The sequence below is a fragment of the Scyliorhinus torazame genome, chromosome 10 (assembly GCF_047496885.1).
Source record: "Scyliorhinus torazame isolate Kashiwa2021f chromosome 10, sScyTor2.1, whole genome shotgun sequence".
NCBI lineage: Eukaryota > Metazoa > Chordata > Chondrichthyes > Carcharhiniformes > Scyliorhinidae > Scyliorhinus > Scyliorhinus torazame.
In genome coordinates, this window is record NC_092716.1 from 216,764,239 (window position 1) to 216,777,621 (window position 13,383).

General features: G+C 42.5%; 1 protein-coding gene across 12 annotated transcripts in view; it reads left to right on the top strand.

Moving 5' to 3' along the window:
* Window positions 1–13,383, top strand: part of plekha7b (pleckstrin homology domain containing, family A member 7b) — a 713,202-nt gene that overhangs the window by 276,339 nt on the left and 423,480 nt on the right. The gene's annotated exons all lie outside the window — the stretch shown is intronic.

A 13,383-nucleotide genomic window follows, 5' to 3' on the forward strand; every position in this document is an offset into this window, starting at 1 on the left:
AAGCGGCTGGGGCGGGCATGGCTGGACACTGTAGCGTAAAGGCCACAAGAATTAACAGCATTGCAGGCATATAAAAGGAGTGGATCTACGATTCTCTCGTTGCAGTAAAGACAACCTCAGCATTCGCACCCGCAGATTATGATCTGTGGGTCTCTGCAACGCTGGCCAGTGCTGAGCAAGCCAATTGAAAGCAGTGTGGAATGTTGAAGGGGAGAGCAGCGCACAAAAGTTGCTCTTTCAAAACTGCCTCCGGAACCCAATGCACTGAAGTGAATAATTAACAGAATCCACGGCTAAATAAGGCTGAGAAACACGCCACCGTCGACAGTCCAATCGATTTACCTACAGCAGAAGTTCCAAACACTGGCACCCCAGTCTGATTTTCTAAACGCCTGTGTATTTTAAAGAAATCCAGCTGCCTATTTACATCAGCATTGAATGAGTGTTGGCGCTGTGATTGGCTATGGGCGTATTATTAAAGCTCTGCTGCACACCCTTTGAGTGCTCCTGATGGAATGTTTATTGTGTCCTTCACTAGCCTCTGAAGAAAGATTCAGTCATCACCAGTGTGACTGGCATACCCAGTTCAGGCTCTGTGGAAACTATTCTCGACCATTCCTTTATTTTTGAAAGAAAACTTATTTAAGGCCACATCAGACTTAATTATTTGCAGTTCAGTGTACAGAGCACAGCATTGAGGAAGTATTGTTGGCACCTTAATCAGAATCTGTGGTTTCCCAGTTCCGATCTGCATGCAAACATTTTCATTTAATATCATGCAGTTTGTTGTCTTTTTGTTTTAAAGAAAAGGATGTAAATCAATGCCCCTCTCGATGGACATTCATGACATTTCAGAATTTAGAGGCTAACACTGCATCTCCAGCACAGAGACAAGCCATTTGGCTTGATTGCTCTATGACGTCATTCATGCTCCACACATGCCTCCTCCTGCACCTCTTCATCTAACCCTATCAGCATAGCCCACTGCTTCTTCCTCCCTCGTTGATTCCCCTTAAATGCATCCATGTTATTTGCCTCCACTGGTCCTTGTAGCAGCACACTCCATATTCTTATCGCTGTCCTTCACAAGCCATTACATTAATTACACTCATTCTATTGTAAAACCAGGCTGCTGTTTCTGAGCTGATCCAGATGTGGTACGCAATACTTTGAAAATGTCTTGAGGTGGTTTGTCTGCCATATGCTCCACTCCTTTTTCCCAGACATAAGGAAGATGCATCTGTTCAGCTTTTCCCACAATGGGGCTGATAAAAATTGGGAATTTATCCAAAGTGGAATATGTCTTTTGCCATTACCTGGCACATGTATCCTGTGCCATCTAAGGCCACAGTCAGATTGAATTTTTGCGTCCTGAATCCTTGATAGTTTAACAGTCGCCTTCGTTCAATGGTAGCAAGTTGTTCTCTGAATCAGAAGTTTAGGTTCAGATTTGGATTTGGATTTTTTATTGTCATGTGTACCAAGGTACAGTGAAAAGTATTTTTCTGCATGCAATTCAAATAGATCATTTAGTACATGGGGGGGAAAAAAAGAAAATACATAATAGAGCAATACAAGATACACAGTGTAAATAAATAGTCACCGGTATCGGGTGAAGCATACAGGTATATAGTGTTAATAAGGTCAGTCCATAAGAGGGTCATTTAGGAATCTGGTAACAGCAGGGAAGAAGCTGTTTTTGAATCTGTTCATGTGTGTTCTCACACTTTTGTATCTCCTGCCCGACGGAAGAAGTTGGAAGAGTGAGTAAGCCGGATGGGAGGGGTCTTTGATTATGCTGCCCACTTTCCCAAGATAGTGAGAGGTGTAGATGGAGTAAATGGATGGGAGGTGGGTTCATGTGATGGACTGGGCGGTGTTCAGACTCTCTGAAGTTTCTTGCGGTCTTGGGCTGAGCAGTTGCCATGCAGCCAGCTAGGATGCTTTCTATGGTGCATCTGTAAAAGTTGGTGAGAGTCAATGTGGACATGTCAAATTTCCTTAGTTTCCTGAGGAAGTATAGGCGCTGTTGTGCTTTCTTGGTTGTAGCATCGACGTGGGTGGACAAGGACAGATTTTTGGTGATGTGCACACCTAGGAATTTGAAGGTGTCAATCATCTCCAACTCGGCCCTCTTGATGCAAACAGGTGTATGTACAGTACTTTGCTTCCTGAAGTCAATGATTAAGTTTGGCTTGCATGAGATTAACCTGGTGTTCCCTTATCTCCAATTAATTATCAATTTAGTTTAAAGTGATATTTCAAATGCACTTATTCCATACTTCAATTAGTTTGAATACCACGAGAAGATCACATTTCAGTCTCCACCTTTCAAAACTGGGGTGGATCTTGCATGCCACTTGGGAAAGATAAGTCAGGCATTTTGTTTTCAAGATGTGCCAATGGCAGAACAGTAGCACATTTTACCTTAGACTACATTCTAATAATGTTAAATCACCAAAACTTGCAGATGACCTTGAGATTTCTCAAGCTTTTGGATCTATCCCTTAAGCCTCGTTCGTTCACAGTAGCCATATTTCTAAATCCTGTTACGTGGTCAATTCTGTTCCAGCCAGATATTGTTGCAAATCAGTTTTGTTTTTATGGCCCTGTTGTTTGACAGTTAACCAGCTGTTGATTCAGCCAGAAATTGGCGATGTGAAATACTAACCAGGAGAGAACAAGTGAAGCTGCTGTTTAATAACCGACGGTTGAATTATTTCGGAGCGAAAAAAGATCCCCATCTCATTGCAGTACAATAGACTTTATATTGTTATAATTGTGAACCATACAGAATACTTCATGTAGCGAGGCTCAGGAGGGTATTAAATGATTTCTCTGTTAACAGGGATTTATCGTAGTACGGGAGTATAAATAAAGGATATAATTTCTCTGATAATCCATACACTGAAAAGAAGTTATTGGAGTACCGGTGATGCCATCTTTCATTTCAATAAAGCATTTAAAATGTTGTGACAATAAATTGATGAAGTATAATGCGCACATGCATCCAAAATTGCTATTTGTGTCATGGTTTCCAAGATTGCACTGGAATACATTAATGTGTGTGATTCAAACCAGTTCTGATGTTTAAAAATAAGCATGTTATGAGGCATGCTGAATTGACTCCTTAGAATCATCATTTAATTAAATCTGTTGTGGCAGTATGAAACAAATGATAATCTGAATGAATAAGCGCAAGAACTTTCTCTTGTAAATGGGCACAACGGATGTCATATCAGTGAGCCAGTTGAGATTTCAAGATCTCAAAGTGAAAGCTTACAAGAAATTGAGGTGAATGCTTGTTTCGTGCCGATCAAACGAACACATATGGACATGTTGCTGCAATTGTGCTCTGCAAGTTAAGGACGGAATACAAACTGCTATAAGATCACCATGCCCATCAGGGTGTGATGGTTATAATTGCTCCTGTCTGGAAATGTGCTTGGTTTTATCTTGTCAAAACAGCCAATTGAAGCGTACAGTTTAAGGACTAATTTGTACTGTTATGTTCTGTGACTCAGCTTCACTGGTTATTTTCACCAGGTTATTCAGGACAGTCCTGCGTTTATTGAGTCAAGGCTGTATAAATTGCTTGAAACTTCACAAATGAGCATGTGTAGTATGGGGCTATGCTGACCAGGAAACCTTTTTAGTCCGTGCCTTCAGTAGAGGGTGGGAACTGGAGCGAAGGGGAGAAAAAGGGAAGAGAGATGTTGAGGAAAATGTATTAAATACGATTAAAATTACCAATATGAAGTTTACAAGACGTTTTTATTTTTGATTTGCTTCTGTAAGCCTATGCCATGTCTCAAAATGACTTTCTATTGTGCAATACTTGCACTCCAACTCTATTTGTTGACCTAGATGTGGTATTTCAGGTTTTGTATATCTAATGCATTAGAGGCTGAAGAACTGAAGCAGCCCTGTCAATTCAGAATACTAAATTCATGGTTTGATCCTTCATTAAATACTTATCATCATTTTGTTGCTTCCAGCCATGTATGGTGTTGGATCATTTTATCCATGAGAAATACAGAGTACAGTTTTTTAAATTCCTTTGTAGTTTGATGTAAATCTTCCCAAGGCATCTATAAGACTTAAACTGTCAACCAGCAGCAGAGCATGTTTTCCTGTCTCCAGTTTGGCACCATTGTTGCCAATCTTTCCCCAAAATATCAAGAGGTTCCATTTAAATATTATGATTACAATGAATAATCACTACTGTAAAGTGTAATTTTTTTTTCCTTGGGAAGAAAGTTCTGTTTCCCAGTAAAAATATTTGCTGAATATTTGTCCCTTTGTTTGCCTTCATAATTGTATGAACATTATGATCTTGGTAATTAAATGGCTAATTATAGGTTCTACAGTGAATATATCATTATTATGTCTATTCATAGACGTGCTTTGCTTATCCAAGAACTTTGTTAAAGTATTCTGAATCCGTTGTGGATTTGGATTTTTGTGTGGTTACCTTCACTGAATTGACCTGTTAAATTCTACGTGTGTCTGCTGGTTATTGCTGTATGCAATGCTATTAAGGTTCCTGATGGTCCGTTTTCTGAAAAGTCCATGTATGCTTTTCTGTGCACTTTTAAATACCTTCCTATATTGTGGCAAAAGTTCACTGTAGCAAGAATGTTGCAACCACTGCTTGGCATATTGCACGTGGAACAGAAGGGATGGACTGATTATCATGTCTGCACACTTGGGCCAACAGAATGGTAATGCTGTTGTGTGATGATCTTAATTCATTACTTCAAATTACTCCCACAGTTTTATTCTCTCTCTATTTCATGGAATGTGGGCGTCACTGGCAAAGCCAGCATTTGTTGCCCACCTCTAATTGATCTTGAACTGAGTAGCTCGCTCGGCCACTTCAAAGGGCAGTTAAGAGTCACCACATTGCTTTGGTTCTGGAGTACATGTCGGCCAGGCCAGATAAGTAGGGCAGATTTCCTCCTCTGAAGGGCATTAATGAGCTTTTATAACCACTGATGACGTTTGTCAACTTGGGAATTTCTGCCAGAGTATTAACCTGAGGTTCTGGGTTACTACTCCAATGACATTACCGCCACACCACCAATCTCCCTTACCAGTGACACTCTTACAAACTCTAGTACCTCGCCCCAGTGCCCATGTTGTGAAAAGTACACACTCCAGGCACAAGTCAAGTGAGAAAGAGAAAAATCTATAACCAGGTTGTGTTTTTTTTTTCCTGTCACATTGCAATTGGATGTAACATTCCCAGGCTGATTGGAATGGAATGTAACAACAGAGTCGATATTGTATTTTCGAAATATACACTCTTTTCCTGGGTTTTTATGGCTGTTCTATCAAAGTAATAGATATTTGCAGAAATTCAACTCCTTACAAAATTTGTGCAATGTTTTTTATAATTTCACCCTTTCTAGAATGCCTTGCTTTACACAACAGACTTGCAGCAACAATGGAAGGTGTTTGTATGTTGCACAAGACCAGTGCTCGTGCCACTGGGTTGTAGAAGGGTATGTTTTGTGCAACTCGATAGACAAATGTAAAACTTGAGGACTCACTAAGACTAACTGCTGAGAGCTGTGTTTAGTGGATCTTTTGTAGTCACAGGTCTAGGTGAATCCTGGCACTCTTTTTATTTGCAACTGACTATGCCTGACAAGGCTAGTCAAATGTAAAATTCCAACAATGCCATTTTAGTACTACTGTGTTAAACAGATCCAATGTGACATGAATGGCAAAGGTGTAGTATAAAAGCTGCATTAGATAATGTGCTGTGTTGTTAGGTTAACATGCAATTCTAACAAAGACATATTTATGCTGCAGCTATTTTTTATCTTCTGAAGCCTGTTGATGGTTTTGCTTATATTTATAACTGTGAAGAGATGTAGAAGATGTTGCAATCCAATCCCATAAGATTTGTAATATCAGTGGCAGAATTCTTTATTATTTTAAAAAGGCAGTTATAGATCGGTTATGGCACAGATGTAGGTCATTCAGCTCATTGGGTCCTTGCCAGCTCTGTTGAGCAATCCAGTCAGTCCCATTCTCACTCTGCATTCCCATAGTGCTGCAGGTTTCCCTCCCTCAAAAGCCCAATCAATTTATTTTTGAAATCACTGATTGTCTTTGCTTCCACCACTCAAGTAGGCAGTGAGTTCCAGCAGTGGTAACAGAAAGCAACTAAATGACAATGAACCACACCCAGCAACATACTTCCCCTCTTCCTTGAGGTATTGATTTCTTGTTTGGGGTATGGTGCCACTGGAACATTTCCTCCCTGCATCTTTGCCCAAGTGGTTATCTGTGAGCCTTGACAGACCATATTCGCAAGCTGTTTCATCATGGGCCAATACAGTCAAAGAGGAACTTTTCCACCGCTTGGGATATATACTCACAGCACAGGCTGTTAGGTATTGACCAGAATAAAGTATTGACCAGAATTTGGAGTACTGGGCAATTTTTGTCCCCCATTGAACTTTAGTTAAGCTCAATTTCATCTAAGCATGACTGCAATATGGGGAAAATTGTTTTAAAATCCCAAATTTATAGTTTATTTAGGGAATTGATTTCCCAGTGTTCAAATAGTTTCATTTTATTCAAAAGTCAAAGACAACAAAATTGTCACTGGGGGTGAAATTGGACATGGACAGTGCAAAACACACAGGTTCATATTATAAGATATCTGGTATTCAATTCCATTGAGGTCCAATAAAAATTGAATTTCAACATTTAAATGAATGAATTTAAATTGAGAATGTAATAGAAACTCCCATTGGAATCGGTTGATATCTTGATATCTTGCATGTGCACTTGTTGCAAAAAGAAAATGCAGAGCTAGAATATGAGACTTGTTGAGTGTTTTATTACTGTAGACATGTTTGGAATTCCAGATGAATTTGCAAATACATGTGAAAAATCCAGCTCGGGCAGTTTTACACCTTCCCATTCCAGACTGTATTTTAGAAACATCTTTTCTCAACTTTGATGAATGTTTTGCTCTTTTAAATAAAATTACCAAATGGATAGCAAAAGGATGTGTTGAGAGGTTTTATTGAATACTGTTTTATCTGGAGATTTAAAAAGAACCCATTTTATTAAGGCATTTAGTGTTTTATAATAACAAAAGACACAAGTACAGATATAAACATCGTTCAACGCGTAACACCCCCCCCCCCCCCCATCTCCCACAGTTCTCACCTAAGTTAGACCGACACAGTCTAACTCCCTCCCCCCTACCCCCTATATTGCTCCCAACCCCCCCCCCCATATTGAATCTGCTGATGGTTCAATTTTCTCCGAAGAAGTAGACAAACGGCTGCCACCTCCAAATGAACCTTAATGTTTCACAAGCATGAGAAACCCAGCTATGTCACTAATATCAGTGGCAGAATTCTTTTCATTTTTAAAAAGTCAGAGTTATAGATCGGTTATGGCACACATGTAGGTCATTCAGCTCATTGGGTCCTTGCCAGCTCTGTTGAGCAATCCAGTCAGTCCCATTCTCCCTCTGCATTCCCATAGCGCTGCAGGTTTCCCTCCCTCAAAAGCCCAATCAATTTATTTTTGAAATCACTGATTGTCTTTGCTTCCACCACTCAAGTAGGCAGTGAGTTCCAGCAGTGGTAACAGAAGGCAACTAAATGACAATGAACCACACCCAGTAACATACTTCCCCTCTTCCTTGAGGTATTCAAGCCCCCTGCTTTCGGGGGCTTCGAGTCCCTCCACGCTAGTAAGATCCGTCTCTGGGTTACCAAGGAGACAAAGGCCAAAACATCAGCCTCTCTTGCCCCCCTGGACTCCTGGGTCTTCCCACACTCCAAAAATCGCCACCTCTGGACTCGGTGCCACCTCCCCTCTAACACCCTGGACATGACATCTACAAATCCCTGCCAGAATCCCCAGAGCTTCGGGCATGCCCACAACATGTGGACATGATTTGCGGGCCCTCCTGCACATCGCCCACACCTGTCCTCTACCCCCAAAAACCTGCTCATCTGGGCCACCGTATGTGTGCCCGGTGGACCACCTTGAACTGTATCAGGCTGAGCCTGGCACATGATGAGGACGTATTGACTCTGCTCAGGGCATCCTCCCCCAGACCCGCCTCTAACTCCTTTCCCAACTCGTCTTCCCATTTACGTTTTGTCTCCCCTATCTGCGTTTCCTCCCACTCCATTTGTAAATTTCCGATAACTTCACCTCCCCCACCCCAGTTCCAGAAACTACCTTGTCCTGTATCCCCTGAAGTGGAAGGAGGGAAGAGGTAAAAACCTGCCTTAGCACAAAATCCTTTACCTGGAGATATCGAAACCCATTCCCTCCCGGCAATTCAAACTTCACCCAGATCCTCCAGACCGGAAAGCTCCCATTAATAAACAGATCCCCCAGCCTCTCAATATCCGCACCCTGCCACTTCCGAAACCCCCCATCCATCTTCGCCGGCACAAACCGGTGATTAACACAAATTGGAGCCTACACCGACGCTTCCTCTACTCCCATATGCTTCCGCCATTGCCCCCAGACTCTCAGGGCTGCCACTACCACTGGGCTTGTGGAGTGCTGGGCCAGCAAGAACGGCAGAAGTGCCATTACCAATGCCCCCAAACTTGTGCTCTTACATGATGCCGCCTCCACCCGCTCCCACACTGACCCCTCCCCAACTACCCGCTTCCTAATCACGGCTATATTCACCGCCCAGTAGTCGTTCCTAAAGTTCGGCAGTGCGAGCACTCCCTCCCCTCGGCTCCGTTCCAGCAACACTTTCTTTACTCGTGGGGTTTTACCTGCCCAAACAAACCCAGATATCACCCTGTTCACCCGCTTAAAAAAAAAGGCCTTTGGAATAAAAATAGGGAGACACTGAAAAACAAACAAAATCTTGGGAGAACTGTCATCTTTACGGTCTATACCTTCCCCTCCAGTGACAGCAGGAGCATGTCCCACCTCCGGACGTCCTCCTTCATTTGTTCCACTAATCGGCCCAGATTTAATTTGTGTAACTGCTCCCATCTCCTTGCTACCTGAATACCCAGGTAACGAAAACTACCACCTTAAACGGCAACTCCTCCAGTCTCCTCTACTGTCCCCTCGCTTGGATCACACAAACCTCACTTTTACTCATTCAATTTGTACCCCGAGAACTGGCCACATTCCCCTAAGATCTCCCCCCATTTCCCTACTGGGTCGGAAATATATAGCGAGATCGTCTGCATATAGCGAGACCCTGTGTTTACCCCCCCCCCCCCCAAGACTAGCCTCTTCCAGTCCTTTGATGCCCTCAGCGCCATCGCCAATGGCTCTATAGCCAAGGCAAACAACAGTGGGGTGAGGGGACATCCTTGCCTTGTCTCCCGGTGCAATCGAAAGTGGTCTGAGCTCACCCGGTTCATCCGCACGCTCGCCATCGGTGCCTGATACAGCAAACAAACGCAATGAATGAAGCCCTGCCCAAACCCGAATCATCCCAGGACCTCCCACAAATAATTCCATTCCACCTGGTTGAAGGCCTTCTCCGCGTCCAGAGCGACCTCCACCTCTGCCTCCCTCCCCTTGGGGGGCATAATGATCACATTCAGGAGCCTTCTAACATTGGCGGTTAACTGCCTACCCTTAACAAACCCCGTCTGGTCTTCCCGTATCACCCCCGGAACACAGTCCTCTATCCTCGAGGCCAGGATTTTGGCCAGCAATTTGGCACCAACGTTTAATAAGGAGATTGGTCTGTATGACCCACATTGCTCTGGGTGCTCTCCCGCTTCAGGGTCAATGAAATCTAGGCCTGTGACATTGTTGGGGGAAGGACACCTGACTGACTTACCTCATTAAATGCCCTCACCAGCAGCGGGCCCAGCATCCCAGAATACTACTTGTAAAATTCCACTGGGTAGCCATCCGGTCCCGGGACCTTGCCGGACTGCATGGCCTCCAATCCCTCTAGTATTTCTCCATTCCTGATTGGGGCTCCCAGCCCCTCCACCAACCCTTCCTTCACCTTCGGAAACTTCAACCTTTCCAAGAACTGCCTCATCCCCTCCACCCCAGCTGGGGGCTCCGACTCATACAACCGACTGTAAAATTCCTTAAACACCCCATTCACCCCCGCTGGGTCCAGTACCATGTTTCCTCCTCTGTCCTTCAGTCTTCATATCTCCCTGGCCGTCTCACTTTTCCTTAGCTGGTGTGCTAGCATCCTACTGGCCTTCTCACCATACTCGTATATCACCCCTCTCGCCTTCCTCAACTGTCCCACCGCCTTCCCTGTAGCTAACAGCCCAAATTCCATCTGCAGCTTCTGCCGCTCCTTCAACCCTACCTCCAGGGCTTCCGAGTACCTTCTGTCCACCTGGAGTATCTCCCTAACCAGCCAAGGGGCCTAATTTAGGTGGCCAAGTAAAGTCAGAAAAATGTCTGAAAAAAGCTTTTGGATCGACAGCCTAAAATAAGTTTCAGGTCCCTCTTCAAAGAGCTAATTGGGGATCCAGCTCCTGTTTTGAGACCCAAACCAGCAATCCTTTCACGCTGAACACAAAAATCTTTTTAAGTGATCAATATTTGTATTGCTGGATGTTAGCAATGTCAGATTTAAGTGAGTTTAATTTAGTGTTTCTGTGTAGGAATGGGTACAATTCTCCTTGGATTCATGTTAGACAGTGGTATTCACATATGAGGGTTTTTAGTTTTAGTTCAAACTGTTTCTGTTGTTCTGAGAGTTTGACCGGAAAAGTAAGTATGAGCTTGGAGAAAGAATGAGCTGTTGCTTAGCAACTGGGGGCTACCTTTAAGAAAGAAACTTTGAGTGTATTTAACTGAACTCAAAAGACAATTTGAGTGAGGAAGCGAGAGAGTGAATAGCTCTTTGGCTTGAAGCAGAAAGCCTTACATTGGAGTTATGGGAAAGAATGCAAGTCCCAGAAACTAAAGGACAGTAAGTTTGAGAAACTAGAGAATGAAGAGAAGTTTCCAGGAAGATTGAAGTAAAAAGGAATTATGAGGAACTGCAATTGAAACTAGATACTTATCGTTGAAGTTAATGTCAGAATTGAGAAGAACAGAGCTGATTAGGTTGGCAAGATAAAAGCCATGTACCTGTAGCAAGCGCAAAGTTTGGTATCCTTATTTCCAGTCATTGAAACAGTAGTATTCTGTTGGGGACTGCGTATCTGAGAGTTTGTGTGGAAGTTTGGATGCATGTGGCTATTCAAGACAAAGGAATACTGAAAGAGTTTGAAAACCTGGAGGTAGATCCTTGCTCGTTGTTTGAAGGGACAGTTGGAAAACCTGGAGGCGGATCCTCGAATGGAAACAGCTGAATGAATGCATTGTTGGAAAGAGGATTTTGAGGCATGCATTTTTGAGAGGAGAATTTGGAAACATCCATGACAAACATCTGGGGAGAATTGAGAATAAATCCTCAGAAGATAATTTGAGTGGCACCTGCCTCTGGGTTTTACAGTGGGGTGTTGTCTGCCCACAATTGGATTACAGACACTATGAATTTATTGAGAATATGGTAAGATATCTAATGTAACGTTTATCCTTACAATCCCTATACTTTGTGAAGATAGGTGAGTGTGAAGTCTTATAGTCAAACATTTCATGTTTAATAATTTTTTTGTTGTTGTTGGTAGCTAATTGGCAGTCCTGTGACTCTCTTCCTCCACATTTTTTAGAAGAAAAAGTAGAACGTTACAATCCTCTGAGCCAGTGTTCAAATCTGGGACCTTCCCGTCCAGTAACACCACCAACTGGGATGGTAATATTACTTAAATATGGAGCTGACTGAAGCTGGAGAACTCCACATGAAAACCACAGGCAACCATCTCTCACCCATGTTTGCAGACCCGTATTATTGGCTGATATCCCATCCAACAGGAGCTGGTTTAGCACACTGAGCTAAAATCACTGGCTTTTAAAGCAGACCAAGGCAGACCAACAGCATGGTTCAATTCCCATACCAGCCTCCCCGAACAGGCGCCGGAATGTGGCGACTAGGGGCTTTTCACAGTAACTTCATTTGAAGCCTACTTGTGACAAGCGATTTTCATTTCATTCAACTGACTAACAGCCCCCTGTGACTGACTATGCTTTTGGGGTTGCAAGTGTCTCTTGCATCTTGTTGATGAGACTATTGGAGGAAATTGTCTTTTTCTATGTAGAGGCTCAGATTGCACCATTGGAAGAAATAAGTAGGGCCGTTCGCTTTCTGTGAGCTGCCACTTGCAAGAGACGGACAGAATCACACCTGCCGCAGTCTCCAAACCATGAAGTAGAGTTTCTGTTCGCCTGGCGAATGTTATGTGCTCTCTTCATAAGCAGCTTTGAAAAACGTACACTTAGTATACAACTCAATCATATTGGGTATCAAGATCTGGATATGTACTCTCGGGTAATCCTATTTCCCCACAATCTTTGTGTGTTAATCAGTTGAGTGAGGGATCCATAGAAAATGTTAACTATTCTCGCTCAGCTTCTGACTGGCCTGGCTTGAAATATGGCATGTTCTATTTTTATTGTTTATTTTCAGCCTTCACATATTTTCTGTCAGATTGCAACTGTCTTTTCCCTAAATTTCAAATGACTAATACATGCATTATTTTTTTATTTAATTTTGCATTCTGTCGACCTGCTTGCGGTCTTTGAGCATTTTCAGGGTATGCTTTGATATTTTACTTTCATTAAATGCTGCGGCGTACAAAATAGAGTAATTCAGAAACTGCATTGTAATTTGGTGATCCTCTACTTCAAAACCAGGTATTGATAAATTACATGGTGTCATTACTTCCAGAATTAGGCTCCCTCTGCTGAATGTGTACACAATTCTGTGATGTATTAAGTGCTCTCAATTTGGCATTTTAATTCGTACAATTTATGTGGCTCTCTCTGTCTTCTGAGCTTCCAATTTGCCACATCTTATTTGCCACAGCTCTGGAAATGAATTTTGGCTCTCATCGAGTCTCTGCTACTTAGTTTAATAAATGTTGTGTAGAGCATTTGTAAATCGTGCCAAATATCTCTGGAGAAAGGCATCCAAGAATTTAATGGTGAGATGTTCCTGATTCATTAAAAGTCGTTAAAAGGTGGCTCATCCAATAATTTGATTGCTGGTTTATTATGCAGGCGACGGAACTGAAGAGAGTGGTCCAAAATTCTTCATTTTTTAAACGATTTTCTTATATGCCTAGATTTTCTGTCAATTAATTTATGAAAGAGCAGAATTCTAGCCACAGCCGTGGTACTGATTGTAACTGTAAATCAAAGTAGCTTTGTTTACGGAATCTCCTTGATCTGAAGTTGATCAGATTGAATCCTACCATCCTAAATAAGCAATGCTGTATGTACTTTAGATGTAATACAGCACAATTGCTCTGAACCCTTTGAAATACA